This window comes from Zootoca vivipara, chromosome 3 (assembly GCF_965207765.1).
Source record: "Zootoca vivipara chromosome 3, rZooViv2.hap1.1, whole genome shotgun sequence".
Taxonomy (NCBI): Eukaryota; Metazoa; Chordata; class Lepidosauria; order Squamata; family Lacertidae; genus Zootoca; species Zootoca vivipara.
Genome location: NC_142586.1, coordinates 96,585,098 through 96,602,989, shown reverse-complemented (window position 1 = coordinate 96,602,989; position 17,892 = coordinate 96,585,098).

Below are 17,892 nucleotides of genomic sequence, written 5' to 3'. Positions count from 1 at the left end.
TTGGCCCTCATCCAGCCGATTTCTGCTCTAGGCAGTCATTGCCCTGTGGCAGCCAATACAAAATGGATCTAACGTCACACTAGCATGGACGTCTACTGTATTGGACCCAATATCACATCCGCATGGAAGCCTAGTGTTCCATGAAGAAGAAGAAAATAATAATAATAAAAAGTCACAGGAGACATGCAGGACCCTGAAGGCGGATGCATCTGAATACCTGCTGGGAATCACAAGTTGGGAGAGTGCTGTTGAGCTCAGATTCTGCTTGCAGGCTTGCCATAAGCATATGGCTGGCCACTGTGATACAAGGATTTTGGACTTAATGGGCTTTTGGCCGGATGAAGCAGGGCTCCTCTTCCTCCTCTTTCGATCTTAGGAGTGCCTGAAACCGCTTTCTGGATCGTGCCGACCCAGACATTGCAGTTTGGTGGACAGAAACCTACGTTCCTAGAGACAGCTAAAGATTTTACGGCAATCTGTCATTTCAAAACAGCCTGGCAACACATGTCCGTCTTTGAGTTAAAAAAAAGGAAGAAGGAACCCCTAGTAAACCAGAAAATCCTTTTCTGGCCTGAGCACAGATTGTCTCGTTGCAAACATAAATGCAGATTAAACGTCTGCTTTTTAAATAAAATAAATGTCACAATGAATCTGTCTGGCTTGGGCAGAGTTTTTCTTTGCCTACTGGAATAAGCACAATCCTCCCCTTAGTCTTTTTCAGGGGCGTGAATTATAAAACAACCTCTGACAATCAAGCTATTGTTATCAGATGATGCCTGATATCCATCCATTTGCTGCACTGAAGCCTGACTTCCCAGGAATTATCAGATGGTTATTCTTGGTTGCCAGATGTTATTACTCTAATACTTCCCAGCTCAGGATTTTATGTCTTCGTAAGAACCGTACAAATATGAAAGTCTATAACTTTTCAGTGAGCCAGTAGCTATCGTATATGGTTGTGCTACAGTATATCGCTCTCCGGGGAATTCAATTCATTCTGTTCCGTCCAAGCTTCTTCAAAGATGCACTTCAGAGACAGAACAAACTACAATATTTAAGTGACGTTTTTACAATCGTATGTGTTATTAACTCTGTTGAGGAAATGCCAGGCTTTATTAGATGTTCACCATACAGCCAGAAGGAAACGAAGTGAAGTAATGTGAAAGCACACCATTCTTCAAGGACATAAACTGACATGAGAAATGGGCAGCTAAGTCCGATCATCTGGACAGCTCCACTCTGCTTATAATCATTAATCATTACAGCTTGTGGACATCCGAGGAAGCTATATGTTGGAAGATTCGGGACAGACAAAAGAAAGTCGTTCTTCACACGGCACATAGTTAAACTATGGAATTCGTTCCCACCAGAGGTAGCGATGGCCACCAACTTGGGTGGATTGAAAAGAGGATTTGACAAATTCATGGCTTAGGCGGCCGTCAATAGCTACAGTACAAGCCATGGTGGCAATACTCTACTTTCACAGCATACTTCTGAGGTTGCTGGAAACTACAGGAAGGGAGAGCGTTGTTGCCCTCAGGTCCTGCTGTTGGGCTTCCCGTGGGCATCTGGTTGGTCCTTTTTATTATGAATCAATTCACCTTCTGGTGAAACACTGCAGTCTTCATTTGTATCTGAAGACTGAGCAGAGCAGACTCCGTGGATTTCCTCTGAGTGTGACTTACTTAGGGCAATCTTTTAACTTAAGGGTGAAAAAAGCCATCAACAATTTGAAGGAATCTACTTCATTCAATGAATCGGTGTGGTGAGCAGATGAAAGACCTACATTGGCTCCCAGTACATTTCCGAGCACAATTTCAAAGTGTTGGTGCTGACCTTTAAAGCCCTAAACGGCCTCGGTCCAGTATACCTGAAGGAGCGTCTCCTCCCCCATCGTTCTGCCCGGACACTGAGGTCCAGCACCGAGGGCCTTCTGGTGGTTCCCTCACTACGAGAAGCCAAGTTACAGGGAACCAGGCAGAGGGCCTTCTCGGTAGTGGCACCCGTCCTGTGGAATGCCCTCCCACCAGAGGTGAAAGAGAACAACAACTACCAGACCTTTAGAAGGCATCTCAAGGCAGCCCTGTTTAGGGAAGCTTTTAATGTTTGATGGACTTCTGCATTTTAATATTTTGTTGGAAGCCGCCCGGAGTGGCTGGGGGAACCTGGCCAGATGGGTGGGGTATAAATAATAAATTATTATTATTATTATTATTATTATTATTATTATTATTATTAAGGCATATTGGATGTCCGGTCCCATTGAACTCCAAGTCCCATCAGCCCCAACCATCATAGCCAGTGGCCAGGGATGATGGTGGTTGCAAGCAAACAACATCCGGAGGGTATCACAAACTTGACCACAAACTTGGAGGGTATCACAAACTCCGGAGGGTATCACAAACTAGACCACAAACTTGACATGAGTCAGCAGTGTGATGCAGCAGCTAAAAAAGCCAATGCAATTCTGGGCTGCATCAATAGGAGTATAGCATCTAGATCAAGGGAAGTAATAGTACCACTGTATTCTGCTCTGGTCAGACCTCACCTGAAGTACTGTGTCCAGTTCTGGGCACCACAGTTCAAGAAGGATACTGATAAGCTGGAACGTGTCCAGAAGAGGGCAACCAAAATGGTCAAAGGCCTGGAAACGATGCCTTATGAGGAACGGCTTAGGGAGCTGGGTATGTTTAGCCTGTAGAAGAGAAGGTTAAGGGGTGATATGATAGCCATGTTCAAATATATAAAAGGATGTCATATAGAGGAGGGAGAAAGGTTGTTTTCTGCTGCTCCAGAGAAGCGGACACGGAGCATCGGATTCAAACTACAAGAAAGAAAATTCCACCTAAACATTAGGAAGAACTTCCTGACAGTAAGAGCTGTTCGGCAGTGGAATTTGCTGCCAAGGAGTGTGGTGGAGTCTCCTTCTTTGGAGGTCTTTAAGCAGAGGCTTGACAGCCATCTGTCAGGAATGCTTTGATGGTGTTTCCTGCTTGGCAGGGGGTTGGACTGGATGGCCCTTGTGGTCTCTTCCAACTCTATGATTCTATGATTCTATGTCCACTACTCCTGGATCAAAGCTTTATGTGAAGATGAACTACAGCTCATCAAGCAAGTCACTTGACTTGTGAATTAACTCTCACAAATGCACCCATTCTATAGCCCCATCATTGTATGCACCCTAGAGTACCCTTGTTTCTCTAAAGGAAAGTGGAGATGAGATGCATAGAATAGCATGGCCCCATCCTCTTGGCTTTGGGTTTGGTTAGATGTGCATATGCTACTTCTTAAAATATCATGCAACACAACGTTACTATCCCTGCATCACAGTCACCTAACTCTGCAGTCCACCACTTCTTGCTGGATAAAGGAAAAGAAATGAAGTGGTGGAAGAAACAGGACAACGAAAGCTTCTGGTAACACAGTACTAACGGGGCGTCAGAGGCAAATCTCAGGCGGTTCTGGTTTCAAATGCTAAACAGATGGCATCAGACAATGCGAGGGCTGTGTCTAATGAGCATTGCAAGGAGATGAAAAATCGTTGGAGGTGTGGGAATATAGCAAGTTGATACAAGCACATCTTCAAAGATCGCATGTGTGCCCCACTTGGTTAATGGGAGACCAACAGGAAATAAAAAGACAAGAAGCTCGTAGCAGTGAAGGAAGTAACTTATATCTCGCAGACCAAGTTCTCATGGCAAAAGATAAACAACAATGTAGGGGGGGGGTCAAGGCTCAGAATCAGATGCACATTTTAAATGTGGTCTAGTTCTAGTTTTTATTGTGTTTTTCATGCAAATGACAATTGGTAGAGATGCTACACAATAAAAAAAAGTCAGAATGTCGGCTGTCAGCTAAAAAATTTCATCTAGTTAATTGACTAATTATTCCTATGCGCATCAACGTGCATATTACAAAATTCTCAATATAGGCGTCTTTTTGAAGGAAGTGACAGATTTTCCAATCCAATAAAGCATCTTTCAATGCTTTCTTTTACATTTATTTTTTGAACACAGGAAAAATAGTCGTGATTAGAGAATGCTCACTGAAATCCATGGGATTTAATTAGTTGCACTAATTTAATTTAAGACAGCATTAAAGGCAGTTCATTCCTTTTCCCCTAAATGTTAATATCCATGTTATATTTGAGCCATGTCTGGAAAACTAATGGCATATAAAGGTAAAGGGGCCCCTGACCATCAGGTCCAGTCGTGTCCGACTCTGGGGTTGCGGCGCTCATCTCGTTCTATAGGCCGAGGGAGCCGGCGTTTGTCCGCAGACAGCTTCCGGGTCATGTGGCCAGCATGACAAAGCCACTTCTGGCGAACCAGAGCAGCACATGGAAACACTGTTTACCTTCCCGCCGGAGCGGTCCCTATTTATCTACTTGCATTTTGACGTGCTTTTGAACTGCTAGGTTGGCAGGAGCTGGGACCGAGCAACGGGAGTTCACCCCGTTGCAGGGATTCGAACCGCCGACCTTCTGATCAGCAAGCCCTAGACTCTGTGATTTAACCCACAGCGCCACCTGGCATATAGTGCATGCTTAACACTCCTTTCTGTGTTATATGATTCGGGGGGGGTGTTTGCAGCCCACTAAACCCAGAAAATCATGGGAGTTAAGTAAAAAAATATTGAGGCGGTATACAGCTCTTTCCTGCTGTTTTCATGAGAGAATCACGGGGGAACAGCAGCAGTGACATTGTCCAATGACACTTGGCCCATTGGTATGAACTGAATTCAACACGATGTGATACCAGTAAAAAAAGCTACGATTCCATAACACCACAGGTAGCAGCACAGTGTGGAAGGAACTTTTGAAAACAAGACAACGGTGCTAGCATTATAATCAGGAAAACTAATGCAATATTCCCCATGTCAGAATGCACCCTGAGTATGATGACTAAGGCTGAATCCGATCCGACAATAGTTTTGCTACTCGGATGGTGTGTTTTTTATATATATAAAAAGAAGACCTGTTATTTTCTCATAAACGATTTAAATAAGAAAGCAGAAACAAAAACCTTCACAATGGGGGGCTAGATGCAGCATAAAGTCATGGATCAGCACAGTCAAAAGTCCAGTTCCACCAAAACGAAAGGAAGGTACCCTCTTTAGGGAAAGTCCCTCATCTTTTGACAGGTGATTTATTAGCACCTCTCTCCTGCCTCCCTCCAGCTTTGTTACAGTAGGGCAATGACACACTGAGCTAATGACAGTCTCCGCCTGGGAAGCTTACACACCGAACATTTCTTTGCTGCCCCGGAGGTGGGTGGCCTGATGTTCAAATGCCACTGGTGACATGTGACAAGGCGTGGGGTGGGGGAGGCTGTGGGCCTTTGTATCCGTCCTATTTTATTTCTCAGCGGTCAGGCACCCTGCTTTCCGCTTTTCAAAAGCACAACTCTCAGCTTTGGGGGAAAAGAAAAGCAACCCACGTACTTTCTCCAGGAGCCAAAACATCTAGGGGGAAATGAAACATAAGAGAGTTTTGCAAACCACACACACAAACAAGCAGATGAGTTGAAATGAGATATTTAGTTAACTCGGGGATGCAAAGCATTTGTGGTGGGGTGAAAAACCCAACAACAGTCAATTTTTTAAAAAAAATTAAGGGGGGTGGGGAATACCCAGCAACAGCAACCTAAATTCTTTAGGGTTTGGGGTTTTTATGGTGGTGATGGGGAGATGAAATGGGATGATTACCATATATAAAATTATTGTTGTTATTATTAATTAAATCTGTATAACTTCATCAAAGATCAAAGGCGGTTCACAGCATAAAAATACAAAATGAGAACATAAAATACGCAATACAAGAACAGAACAGAACAGAACAAAAATAACTCCTCTTCCACAAACACATTTAAAAAGACATACAATGTTCAACCAGCCAAAGGTGTGGTAATACCTGGAGTCAACAACTCCAAAACTCGAGATGAACCCACTCAGTGGTTTCATGTAGATGCTAAACAACATAGGGGATAAAACTGAATCCTGAGGAACCCCACTTTGAAGGCTCCATGGGGCCAAAGAAACTCCCCAACAACATCTGGGGAATACAGTACCATGTTGGCTATCCCTGACACAAAATGTGTCAAAGCAAAATAAAAAATTCTTTCCAGTAAAACCTTAGAGACCAACTAAGTTTGTCATTGGTGTGAGCTTTCGTGTGCATGCACACTTCTTCAGATACACTGTTGGTCTCTAAGGTGCTACTGGAAATAATTTTTTTAATTTTGTTTCGACTACGGCAGACCAACACGGCTACCTACCTGTAACAAAATGTGTCGGACAGATTACATCACACCTCTATTCCTACCCTCAGAACTGATTCGAACCCAGGAGAAGGCAGGTCATTTTCTTGCCTCTTACAATAAAGCTTGAGCATTCCTAAAGCTCAGCCATCTTTCTGCAAATGGACTCACGTGGCAGGCTTCAACTCCAGTGAACGCTGCCCTCAGGAACTTAAGCAAACAAACAATTTCAGAACCACAATGTGAAATATAGCCGCTGTGATCTCTAACACATTCCTTCTCCCCCCCCCCCCTTAAAGATGATCCTGTTGCTGTCACAGGACAAGTTATCAGAAAGGATGCAGCCCATCATGAAGGCGGGGGTGGGGTGGGGGAGGGAGGTTTGCTGCATGAAATGAAATTGTTTTATACCAGAAGAGGACAAGCAGGTATTTTCTGGCCAGTGTTCTTACAAAGACAAACAAAACAAAACAAACCCAACTAGACTTTATATAATGATTCTCAGTGTCAGTTTATGAAACTCAAACCTACTTCTTCTTCTTCTCTCTCTCTCTCTCTCTCTCTCTCTCTCTCTCTCTCTCTCTCTCTCTCTCTCTCTCTCTCGCAGAAGACAAGCTATGGGAGTAACAGCACACATTTAAATGCCACTGTTTTTAAGTCCAAATGTGCAGATGTTAAAGTTTTATTAGAGCCAGAGTACAGCCCCCAACATTTTTGGCTGAACCTCATGACTTACTTTAAATGTCAAGACCCAACCCTGGAATCTGTGCAGAAAATAATGCCTTTGAGTGTATGGTTCATTTTCTGATTGCTGAAAAACCCCTGCACAGACTCTACACATATGGGGAAAGGGAGTACAGCTTCTTATTCAAAAGGCATGACCTGCAGATAGGGTCGGGCCCTGCCATGTAAGCACAGGTGGGCACATTTTTAGTTTTGAGAGTGCCAGGGGCATCCCTCACAAAATGGCTGCCATGGACGGGGCATGGCATGACACAAAATGGCTGCCATGGGCCCTGGTCCAATTGCTCCAATTGCAGGCAGGTGCAATTGCAGCCTTGCAAGCTGCACAAACTAAAGAACACAACTTGGAGCATGAAATAGAGCCAGCCACTTACTTGGTTCCCTATATTCCATGGTCTGGAATGAGCTGAACACCTACAGCCCTGTCTACCATACTAGTATATCAGAATTTATACCATTAATGCTCTCAGCCTAAGAAGGGTATGTGAGTGCCTTTGGCACTCCAAATGTTGTTGAATTCCAACTCCAAGTAGCCACAGCCAGCTTGGCCAGTGTTCAGGAATGAAGGAAGGAAACTAATAATCTTTATTAGTTTTCCGAATTTTAAACAAATTAACAGCAAATTAATTCAAATTTAAAAACCGACTTCCCATCTCGCCTCCAAGATGCTTCTTTTCCCACCCTCCTTTGCTGCTCACAGTAAAATACTTTTTCTTGATTTCGAATACTTTCCCATCCACTGTGCAAGTTCCAATTCTTGTTTACACATTTATCTGACTATTTTCTCAATTAATCAAATAGAATTTAATCTTCCTTTATCCAGTTCAGTATTGTCTACAGTACACTGACTCCATGATTTCAAACTGGGGGCGCCCTCAAACCTTATTGGGAGATGCCAGGGACTGAACATGGGAGGTTCTGCATGCAAGGCAGATTCTCTGTAGCTGAGGTACCTCCTTTCTCCTCCCTAGCATCGTCCCAAACTCTTCTCCACGGTTGTCACATCCCAGACAATGTATGACTGCAGGAATAAAGGAGTGCTTGTTCAACATGACAGCTTCCGAGTTTTATCGGCGAGATTCAGATCTTGTCGCTTGTCCCTTTGACACAGAGTGGAAGCAAGTGACTTGAAGGGTTCCGCTCTTCCCTCGTAGCGCCTTTCCGTCTGGCAAACATCACAGACAGGATACTGGGTAGATGTGTGTCGCATCGAGCAAGTCAGGCTTGCGTTTTTATGCCTCTGATCCTCTGTCGCTCAGTGGTCTCCCTTCCGCCGCTCCTCTTCCATTTGTTTCATAACAAAAATGGGGGAGGAAGAACAGGGGTCGATGGCAATGTAACATTTCCTGCTCAAGCTGTAAAGAGCTCGCTGTAATCCCCTGAACGGATACATATGGAAAAGTCACATTGGGTCAGCAAACCTTGGAAAAATAATAAATTGCCCGGGAGCCATCCTCCTACAGAAACTTGTACTTGGCAGTGCCTCTCCAAAATATTGCAAACTGCTTACCACTTGGCTTTGCTTGGGGTATGTGTGCTAAGATAGCCAACTCCTGCATGCTGTGGGGGGGGGGCTGTCATGGTGGCACCCCTAATGTTCTCAGGAATATAATAAACCCATCCAATTACATGCCAAGTTGGGCCAAAGAGACCAAGCAGGTAGAGCAGTAGTTCAAAGCTATATGCAGGCATTTAGCAGAAAGCAACAAACCCACGACTGAAGAGCATTTGCCACATTTTGACCACCTGCTCTGCTAGATTGAGCTCTGGAGAAGTCATAGAATCATAGAATCGTAGAGTTGGAAGAGACCACAAGGGCCATACAGTCCAACCCCCTGCCAAGCAGGAAACACCATCAAAGCATTCTTGACAGATGCCTGTCAAGCCTCTGCTTAAAGACCTCCAAAGAAGGAGACTCCTCCACACTCCCTGGTAGCAGATTCCACTGCCAAACAGCTCTTACTGTCAGGAAGTTCTCCCTAATGTTTAGGTGGAATCTTCTTTCTTGTAGTTTGAATCCATTGCTCCATGTCCGCTTCTCTGGAGCAGCAGAAAACAACCTTTCTCCCTCCTCTATATGACATCCTTTAATATAGTTGAACATGGCTATCATATCACCCCTTAACCTTCTCTTCTCCAGGCTAAACATGCCCAGCTCCCTAAGCCGTTCCTCATAAGGCATCGTTTCCAGGCCTTTGACCATTTTCGTTGCCCTCTTCTGGACACGTTCCAGCTTGTCAGTATCCTTCTTGAAGTCCAATTCGCCAGTCCTTGTGTCAGTCATGGAGCCATCACCATCTTCCCATAGCAGGGCCGTGCCCAACACTGATTGAGTGGCTTTTGCATCAGTCAATGAAGCCACTTCCCTTGCATTTCTAACCTAGCTTAAAACTGGAGCCAACTAGCTGGGCTCACCCTTACTCCAAGCAGAGGCTAGACAGACATCTGTTGAGGATCCTCTAGCTTGAAATTTCCTGTATTAAGCAAGAGGTTTGGCAACTGGTACTTTCTCATTACTAACAATCTGCTGCTCAAAAGACTCCTGCATCTTTCTTTTTCTCTGTCCCACAGGCGTATCTTCATGCTGTGGCCTGCAAGTATTTGCCTGATGCTAACTGCCAGAGCCTAGTATCCCAAGCCTAATTAAAAGAAAAACACTCCAATGTTTTCAAAATCTTGATGGAACGAACAGGGCAAACACAGGAGTGCATAGCTGAGCACTCACAATCTTAAAAAAAAATGTTTTGGCAATCTCCAAAATTAAAGATAGCTAGCATGGAAACCCCTGAAGCTATCCACCTGAAATTTGGCAGGGTTAATCCTTTCTACAGGACAACTGTGTCACAAGATGCAGTACACCATGTGAAAAAAACAAAAAAGTTAAGTACAGTGGTACCTCGGGTTACAGACGCTTCAGGTTACAGACTCCGCTAACCCAGAAATAGTACCTCGGGATGAGAACACAAATCGCGCAGCAACAGCGGGAGGCCCCATTAGCTAAAGTGGTACCTCAGGTTAAGAATGGACCTCCAGAATGAATTAAGTTCTTAACCCGAGGTACCACTGTACACTGTACTGTACGTTAGAGGAAGGGAGAAGCAGAACTCACAGCAGAAAACCCAGAACTGCTCCTGTTTTCAGATATGTCTATATACCAGCTTATTTTCAGGCACTGAAGGCTTCAGTATAAGGAAATTTATTGTGAGCATGGCCCTAGCCCCGTAAAGCTATATTGAATTTTTATGACCAGAGCTTTGCTGTCTGGTATTTATCTTGGGGGGGGGGGTGAACTATCAGCAAAGAATTCTGAATCTTAGGACTAAATCCAGGAGCAAGATCTTTTGCGGGTAACTGCAGTTTGTACTAATGGCAACAAACCGGCTCGAACTTTTGCATTTCCTTAAATGTAATTTTAAAAAGCAACAACAGCACCCAACCCTATATATATACGGTGCACGCTCAAGCCAGTTCCCAATACTCTATCATAGACTCCCAAAAGTCCTTCACACTTCAGAGTGACCAGGCAACAGAAACCAGCACGGGGACTATATTGGAAGTTTGATTCTCAACAATGGGGCCAGGTATACCCCTTTCCACTCTTACATTCAGGCCCAATGCTTTATCATGAGGGATTTGCATGTTGAACAGACAACCATGTATCCTTTTTTATTTTGAGATATACCTCTTTAAAAATAAAAGGTCTCAGGCTTCAATCCTATCATCACTGGAAGACACCCTAAGGGCCATCTTCCCCCTCATTGAGGATGAGAAAAGAGGCCCACCCTTGGAGAGGAAGATTAGAGGCCAGATGAGAGTCCTTTCCACAGCCAGTTCCTGTCCAACAGAAGAACTCCCACAATGAAGAGATCAAAGAGCCATTCCAGGCGCATTCCAGAAGTGGCTACAGATCCTGTTCCTCTGATATGCCCCTAGCATGGGGGACAAACAGAACCATGCTCCCAGAAGCTGGCATAGTTTCTTTCTCCCAGTGTGCTATACCTACACATTTTGCCATATGGGGCAAAAGTCTGCACTGCCTCCCACTGGTGGAGAAAGAGGAGTGCGGGGGGAGCGCACCGCCCCTGGCAGTGCGATCCTGCTGGGGTGCCATCGCGGCTGCCCCCCCCCCCCGCCCACACTCGGCGCCACGCCCCTGCAAGCAGCATGCCATGCCCCCCAGGACATGTGCCACGCCCCTGTGGGTGGCATGCCCCGCCCCCGGGACCCGTGCCAGCCCTACCCCCGCCTGCTCTCCGCCCCCGGTGCCGGAGTATGAAGCTCTGCCACTGCTGCCTCCCTCTCTCCTGCAGCTTTGCGTCCCCCTCTACGCCAAGATGAGAACAGCTGCGCAGTGGTGGCACCGACACCAGAGCAGGGAGAGGATAATAAAGGTGAGAAGTATGCTTGCCTTTATTGGTCAGGTGGTATTGCATCACAGGGCCTCTCTCCCCCAACATGATCCGGTGAGGGGCTCCTGGACAGGGGTTTTTCCCAAGCCTGGGACATCCCCAAATGTGGACTGAGGGCTGCCTGCTTATTGGCCAATGGGAAGTGGATTGAGGGCTGCCTGCTGATTGGCCAGTGGCGGGCAAGCCTCTCTGCTGGCTCCTCCCCTGGGGTGGATCAGACTAGGCACACAGGCCCCACTCTGGTCTGCCTCAGGGTTGTGTCATGCAAGGTACTGTCATACCTTGGTTTAAGTACGCTTCGGTTTGAGTACTTTCAGTTTAAGTACTCCACGGACCCATCTGGAATGGATTAATCTACTTTCCATTACTTCCAATGGGGAAGTTCGCTTCAGGTTAAGTACGTTTCAGGTTAAGTACTCTGCGGACCCGTCCGGAATGGATTAATCCACTTTCCATTTCTTTCAATGGGAAAGTTTGGTTCAGGTTAAGTACGCTCCAGTTTAAGTACTCCACGGACCGTCTGGAACGGATTAATCCACTTTCCATTACTTTCAATGGGAAAGTTCGCTTCAGGTTAAGTACGCTTCAGGTTAAGTACAGACTTCCGGAACCAATTGTGTACTTAAACCGAGATACCACTGTACTTTCCCCCTTCGAATCCCATGAAGGCTTCCTTCTCTCGGCAAGCAAAAGCAGGGAGGATATGCGTACACACACCTATGAATGTACACCTATATAGACACCACCAAGACATATCGGGCATGACTAAGAACCCTGCAGAATGCTGGAGTTGCTCTGCCACCGAACTACGGCCATCTTGGGACAAGATGTATGAGGAAAGGCATGTCATCCATCTTTAGACCTCTCTTCCTAGGAATACACCCAAGAAACTTGATGTGTGAATTGCCCCTGCGAGTGTTTCTGGCTGACCAGGGAGCTGACTGCCTCACTGAAAGTCATTCGAGTCAAAGGCTCCCTCGGGTTCTTTTTCAAGTAACCGAAGTCTTCCTCTGCTTTCCATAAGTTCACACTATGCAATCTGTCACATCTCACCGCTGTGGAATGTTTCCTGATAGCCATATTTAAATGTATTTTTCTTTAATCTAATCTCATTACTCTTACTAGCAGTCACCGGGAACACCCCAATTAAGCATTTCTTGTGTCCTTAGGCATGCCTTGCTAAGAAATGAAAGCTTAAACTGACAAAGGCAGAAAATGTGCTTTGTTGTGCAAAGCGGGCCTCCTGTAACATAAATCTTGCCAGACATCTTTTTATATTATGTCTTGTTATCTTTCATATTTAGAAGTGCAAACTATGTAAAGTGTATGATTACATCTCTGTATCTGGAAAACCGCCATGGAGAACTACCAGACCACATGATCCATCATGAGTATTGGAGGGAAAGGGGCGCTTCAACTTCATATTTAAAAGCAAACTTAATTTACTCTTCCTGAAATAAGATGTGAATTGAAACACGTGCCCCCCCCAAAAAATAATAATATTCCCCTGAATTTGGCAGTCCAGCCAAAGTAATTTGTACAAAAAGATTAAACATGCATTAGAAATACAAATATTGGTGAGAATAATGTACAAAAATGCATTGCACCGAGGAAGTTGTTTGCAATAAATTTATCTGTTAGACACAAAAAAAATGCATTGAAATGTATATATTGGGGAAAATGTGTGCTGGAAGGCTGGTGCATTTTCATGAATACTTCTTTTAAAAAAAGATGCAAAATGATGTGCAAATGTGGAGAAGTGAACTCATGGTTGGAAAAATGAGAAACTGGGAGAAACCAAAATCGACAGATTTTCCCATCCCTATCCAGGAGTTATATGGAGGTGGGTGAAAGTGAACTTACATACTCCCTGGCTAGCCTACAATGCCCACTGGCTTCAGTAAGTGGGCCATTTGCTTTGGGGGCAAGGGGAATCCTCTATTGGTGCCATGATTTAATTAATGAAATGCTTCTGTTCTATTTCATGTATTTATATATATTATTTTTTAAGTGGCATTTCCTGCATCAGAGAGGACGCTTCTTTAAAGGAGACGTCCGTTGCAGCATGTTTCTTCTAGAATGGCAACTAGTTAAATCTGCAGATTTAATGCTTTATTTAAATCTAAGATTTATTTAATAAGTTGACAGCTGTCAGTGAAGGGCCTTTTCCCCTTGTATGCGCAGATACGTAGCGCACATGTCTGCACAGACATGTACACACATCCCCTAATACTGGAGATTATGAGATACACGAACATCTGGCGAGACCCTGAGTTTCAGCACCTCTGAGAACAATAGTTGAGCAATATTTGGCACATGGTCCTCAATGACGGCAATGCTCTCCAAGCCTCAGGGAGCAATGCAAAAAAAGCACAGTAACTGGAAATCATTAAGCATCTTCATCTGTCCTCCAGGTCCCATGGTGTCACACATGCAGGAGGCTTCGAACCCTTTCAGATTAACCACAATCCCCCAAGTGTTCCCTGATGGTGTTTCCTGCTTGGCAGGGGGTTGGACTGGATGGCCCTTGTGGTCTCTTCCAACTCTATGATTCTGTGATTCTAAGTTTGAAAATGCCAATTGTAACACATTTGCATATTCACCACCACCACCACCCCCAACCCAGAAGCTTCCAGGAACTGCCAATGTGAAAATGGCAACCGGCCACCATTCATTTTATTGGTCAGATCCAAGCCTCCCATTTCCTGCTGATACATGTCCACTGCTTTGCCTAACAGAAAGAGCTGGCTCTGGACGCTGTTGAGGGCAATAATTTACTCAATAAAAAACTGTTATAGCACATAAGAAAAAATGTGCATTTGGGTGCGGACCGGTGTTCTTTGAAAAAAAGCAAACCATGGATGATGATGAAGCAGAATTATCATTTTTTTTTAAAAAAGACGTGGGTTTTATGCAACATATTCATTTCCTTTGATGTGTCGAGTGGACACACCACATGAAAACGCCGAACTGCTCCTCTTCTAATCCACAGCTCTAATTTGAACATGCTGGTCTCCCTGCTATAAGAGTACAGAACTTGTCTGCTTGCAAAAACGAAGGGTTGCTTGAACTGGGCTGCGGTACATCAGCACAGCTCAAACATGTCTGTATCTTGGTTCCCGAACAGCTTAGCTGACGAACAAATCAGCCCCCAAACACTGCAAACCCGGAAGTAAGTGTTTCAGGTTGCGAACGTTTTTCAGAAGCCGAATGTCCGTTTCGGCTGCCGGCATCATTTCCGGGGCCAATCAGCCAATCGGAAGCCGCACCTTGGTTTTCAGAAGTTTTGGCAGTTGAATGTTTTGGAAGTCGAACGGACTTCCAGAATGGATTGAGTTTGAGAACCAAGGTACCACTGTACTGCTTTATTTGTTGTTGTTGTTGTTGTTGTTGTTGTTGTTGTTGTTGTTGTTGTTGTTGTTCTTTTTCAGTCCATAAGGGCTCCGCCCCCACTCTGCCTGAGGGAGGTCCTAGTCATGGCTGTCAACAAGAAAGAACATAATGGGTGTGATATTACCCAACAGATGGCAGGTGGAATGTATGCAAGGCTGGGGATCAAGGAGCACATAGCAATTCCCACTAGAAATCCCTCCATGGAGCAACCAAGTGAAAAGCAATTATGCTATGTAATTAAGGGAATGTGGCCGAGAGGCATGTAGGCTTCACAAAATCCTGGGATCCTTGCATGCAGCAAATAAACTGATGCAGAGGCAGTTCCGTCTGTGCATGCTCATGCAAGAGATCTGGGATGGGTAACGTGAACTCCAGCTCCCTAGCCAGCAGCACCAACTGTCAGGAATGATGGGCGCTGCAGTGCAGAAACACCTGGAGAGCCATAGGTTTCCCACCGCAGCAAAAATGTAAGAATTGTGTTGTTGGATCACACCAAGCCTCTGCTCTGTCCCACATTCTGTTTCCACCATATTGGAATTTCTGCTTTGCACGCAGAGCACCATTCTGCTTTGCATGCAGAAGGTCCCTGGTTCAATCCCTGACATCTGCAGGTGGGATGCTGGATAGCTCCATTGGTTAGAGCAGGGTGCTGATAGCACCAAGGTTGCAGGTTCAATCCCCGTAAGGGACAGCTGCATATTCCTGCACCGCAGGGGGTTGGACTTGATGATTGTCAGGGTCCCTTCCAACTCTCTGGTTAATAGGAACTGAAGAGAAACTGACTAAGAGAAACTGAAACCCCGTAGAGTCACTGTACACAATACTGTACACAATACTGAGCTAGATGGTTAAAGGTAAAGGACCCCTGGACCCCAGTCAAAGGCAACTCTGGAGTTGTGGCGCTCATCTCGCTTTCAGGCTCAGGGAGCCGGCATTTGTCCGCAGACAGCTTTCCGGGTCATGTGGCCAGCATGACTTCTGGCACAACAGGACACTGTGACAGAAACAAGAGCACATGGAAATGCCATTTACATTCCCGCTGCAGCAGTACCTATTTATCTACTTGCACTGGCGTGCTTTTGCACTGCTAGGTTGGCAGGAGCTGGGACCGAGCAACAGGAGCTCACCCCATCGCGGGGATTCGAACCACCAACCTTCTGATCAGCAAGCCCAAGAGGCTCAGTGGTTTAGACCACAGCGCCACCCATGTCCCATGTACTAAAGGTCTGGTTCAGTATAAGGCAAAGGTCTGGTTCAGTATAGGGCAACTTCCTATGTTTCTATATCCTCACACCAACCCAGTGAGGCATGCTCTGCTGAGAAATAGCAAGTGGCTATCCCCAAACTTCGGCCCTCCAGATGTTTTGGCCTACAACTCCCATGATCCCTAGCTAACAGGACCAGTGGTCGGGGAAGATGGGAATTGTAGTCCAAAACATCTGGAGGGCTGAAGTTTGGGGATGCCTGGCTAAGGCCACACAGTGAGATTCATGGCTGGGAGTTGGTTTTAAACTCAGGTCTCCCTAGTACAACATGCCAAACCCTCTAAGCACCACATCATGGTAAGTAGTTGATACTGTCGTTCTTTTGGGTAGAGGGAAAAGTTTTGTGTTGGCTGCTTAAAACCATCCAAGATCAAATTTTGAAAGCTGCTCATCTATATCAAGAATACAAACATCTAACAAGGTTTACAATATGTTCTTCATTATTTTTCTGTGCTCTGCAGAGAAGCTCCATCAGTTAAGAATTTAAAATGAGCCAGCCAGAGTTTCTCACCACTTCAGCACACAGTTTCCTCTTTTTTTCCTTTCTTTTTTTGCAAAAATGAAAACAAGAGACAGTTCTTTGAAAAATGGTGCCGTTTTGATGAACTGCATTTCATCACTTCTGGCTTGCACTGCAGCAGCACTGCTGAATTTGTATATGCTGTCGGAATTGTTTGTTCCTGCAAACATTTATTTGTGGTCAAAGAGAGAGCCGTTTACTTGTTTATGCATGGTTTTGGCTCATCGTTCAACACCAAAGGGCGTTTCCAAGCTTCCCAGAGCACTACGATTGCCACTGCTGGCAGGTGACGGACGTACCATTAGGCAGAAGGAGGGGCAGCTGCCCCACACACAGTGGTGAGATGTTGGAGGGCAGAGCCTCGCATGCCCTGCAGTCTAGCCTCTAGCCCTTTTATAGCACAGCTCAATAACTGAGGTCATCTGGAAGAGTGCTGCTAGGCCACATTCACACTATGTGTTTATTTAAAGCACTATGGTACCACTTTAAAGAATCATGGTTTTCCCCAAAGAATTCTGGGAGCTGTAGGATTCCCCTCCCAGAGTATACATTCCAGAGTTCCCTGGGGAAAAGGAATGACTGTTGAACCACATTGTGAATTGTAGTTCTGGGAGGGGAATAATTTTATATACGTCTATCATTCACCCCTTAATTTTTTAAAAAATAAAATAAAAAGCTCCAGCCATTGTGGCTGATAGCCATTGATAGCCCTATCCTCCGTGAATTTCTTTAATCCTCATTTAAATGCATCCAAATTCATGACCTTGCAGCTGTGATTGGACTCCAGCTCCCTTCATCCCCAGCCAAGCATGGACAATGTTAAGAAAAGATGGGAGGTGTAGTGCAGCAGTTTTGGCAGGCCATGAGTTCCGCATCTCAGGCATTCAGATCACAGGAATGGGAAGTGCAAAAAGTGCCTTTCACACGAACCCCCAACTACCCCCTTATTCTGTTCCACAGTGAGAAAGAACTTCTTGCTCCTTGTGCAATCTCAGGCATTCCAGAATTTACTTTGCATAATTTAAATATCAAAATGCACACAGTGTTATAAGAGATGCTCGGAAGTTGTTCAGAATGCCACCTCATTTGAGAAATAATTAAATAGCGAGGTTGTCATTTCTAAAGAGACAATAAACAAATGGGCAAATTGTTTTGCAATTAGTGGGCAATGTGAAAGCTAATCAGAGGCACCCCCCGGCCTTTTTACCCCACCACTGCCTTTACTTTGTTATCAATTTTTATACCTTTCCAATTGAAGTCACTGACTGGTGACTAATTGCTTCATTTATCATTAACTTTCCAGG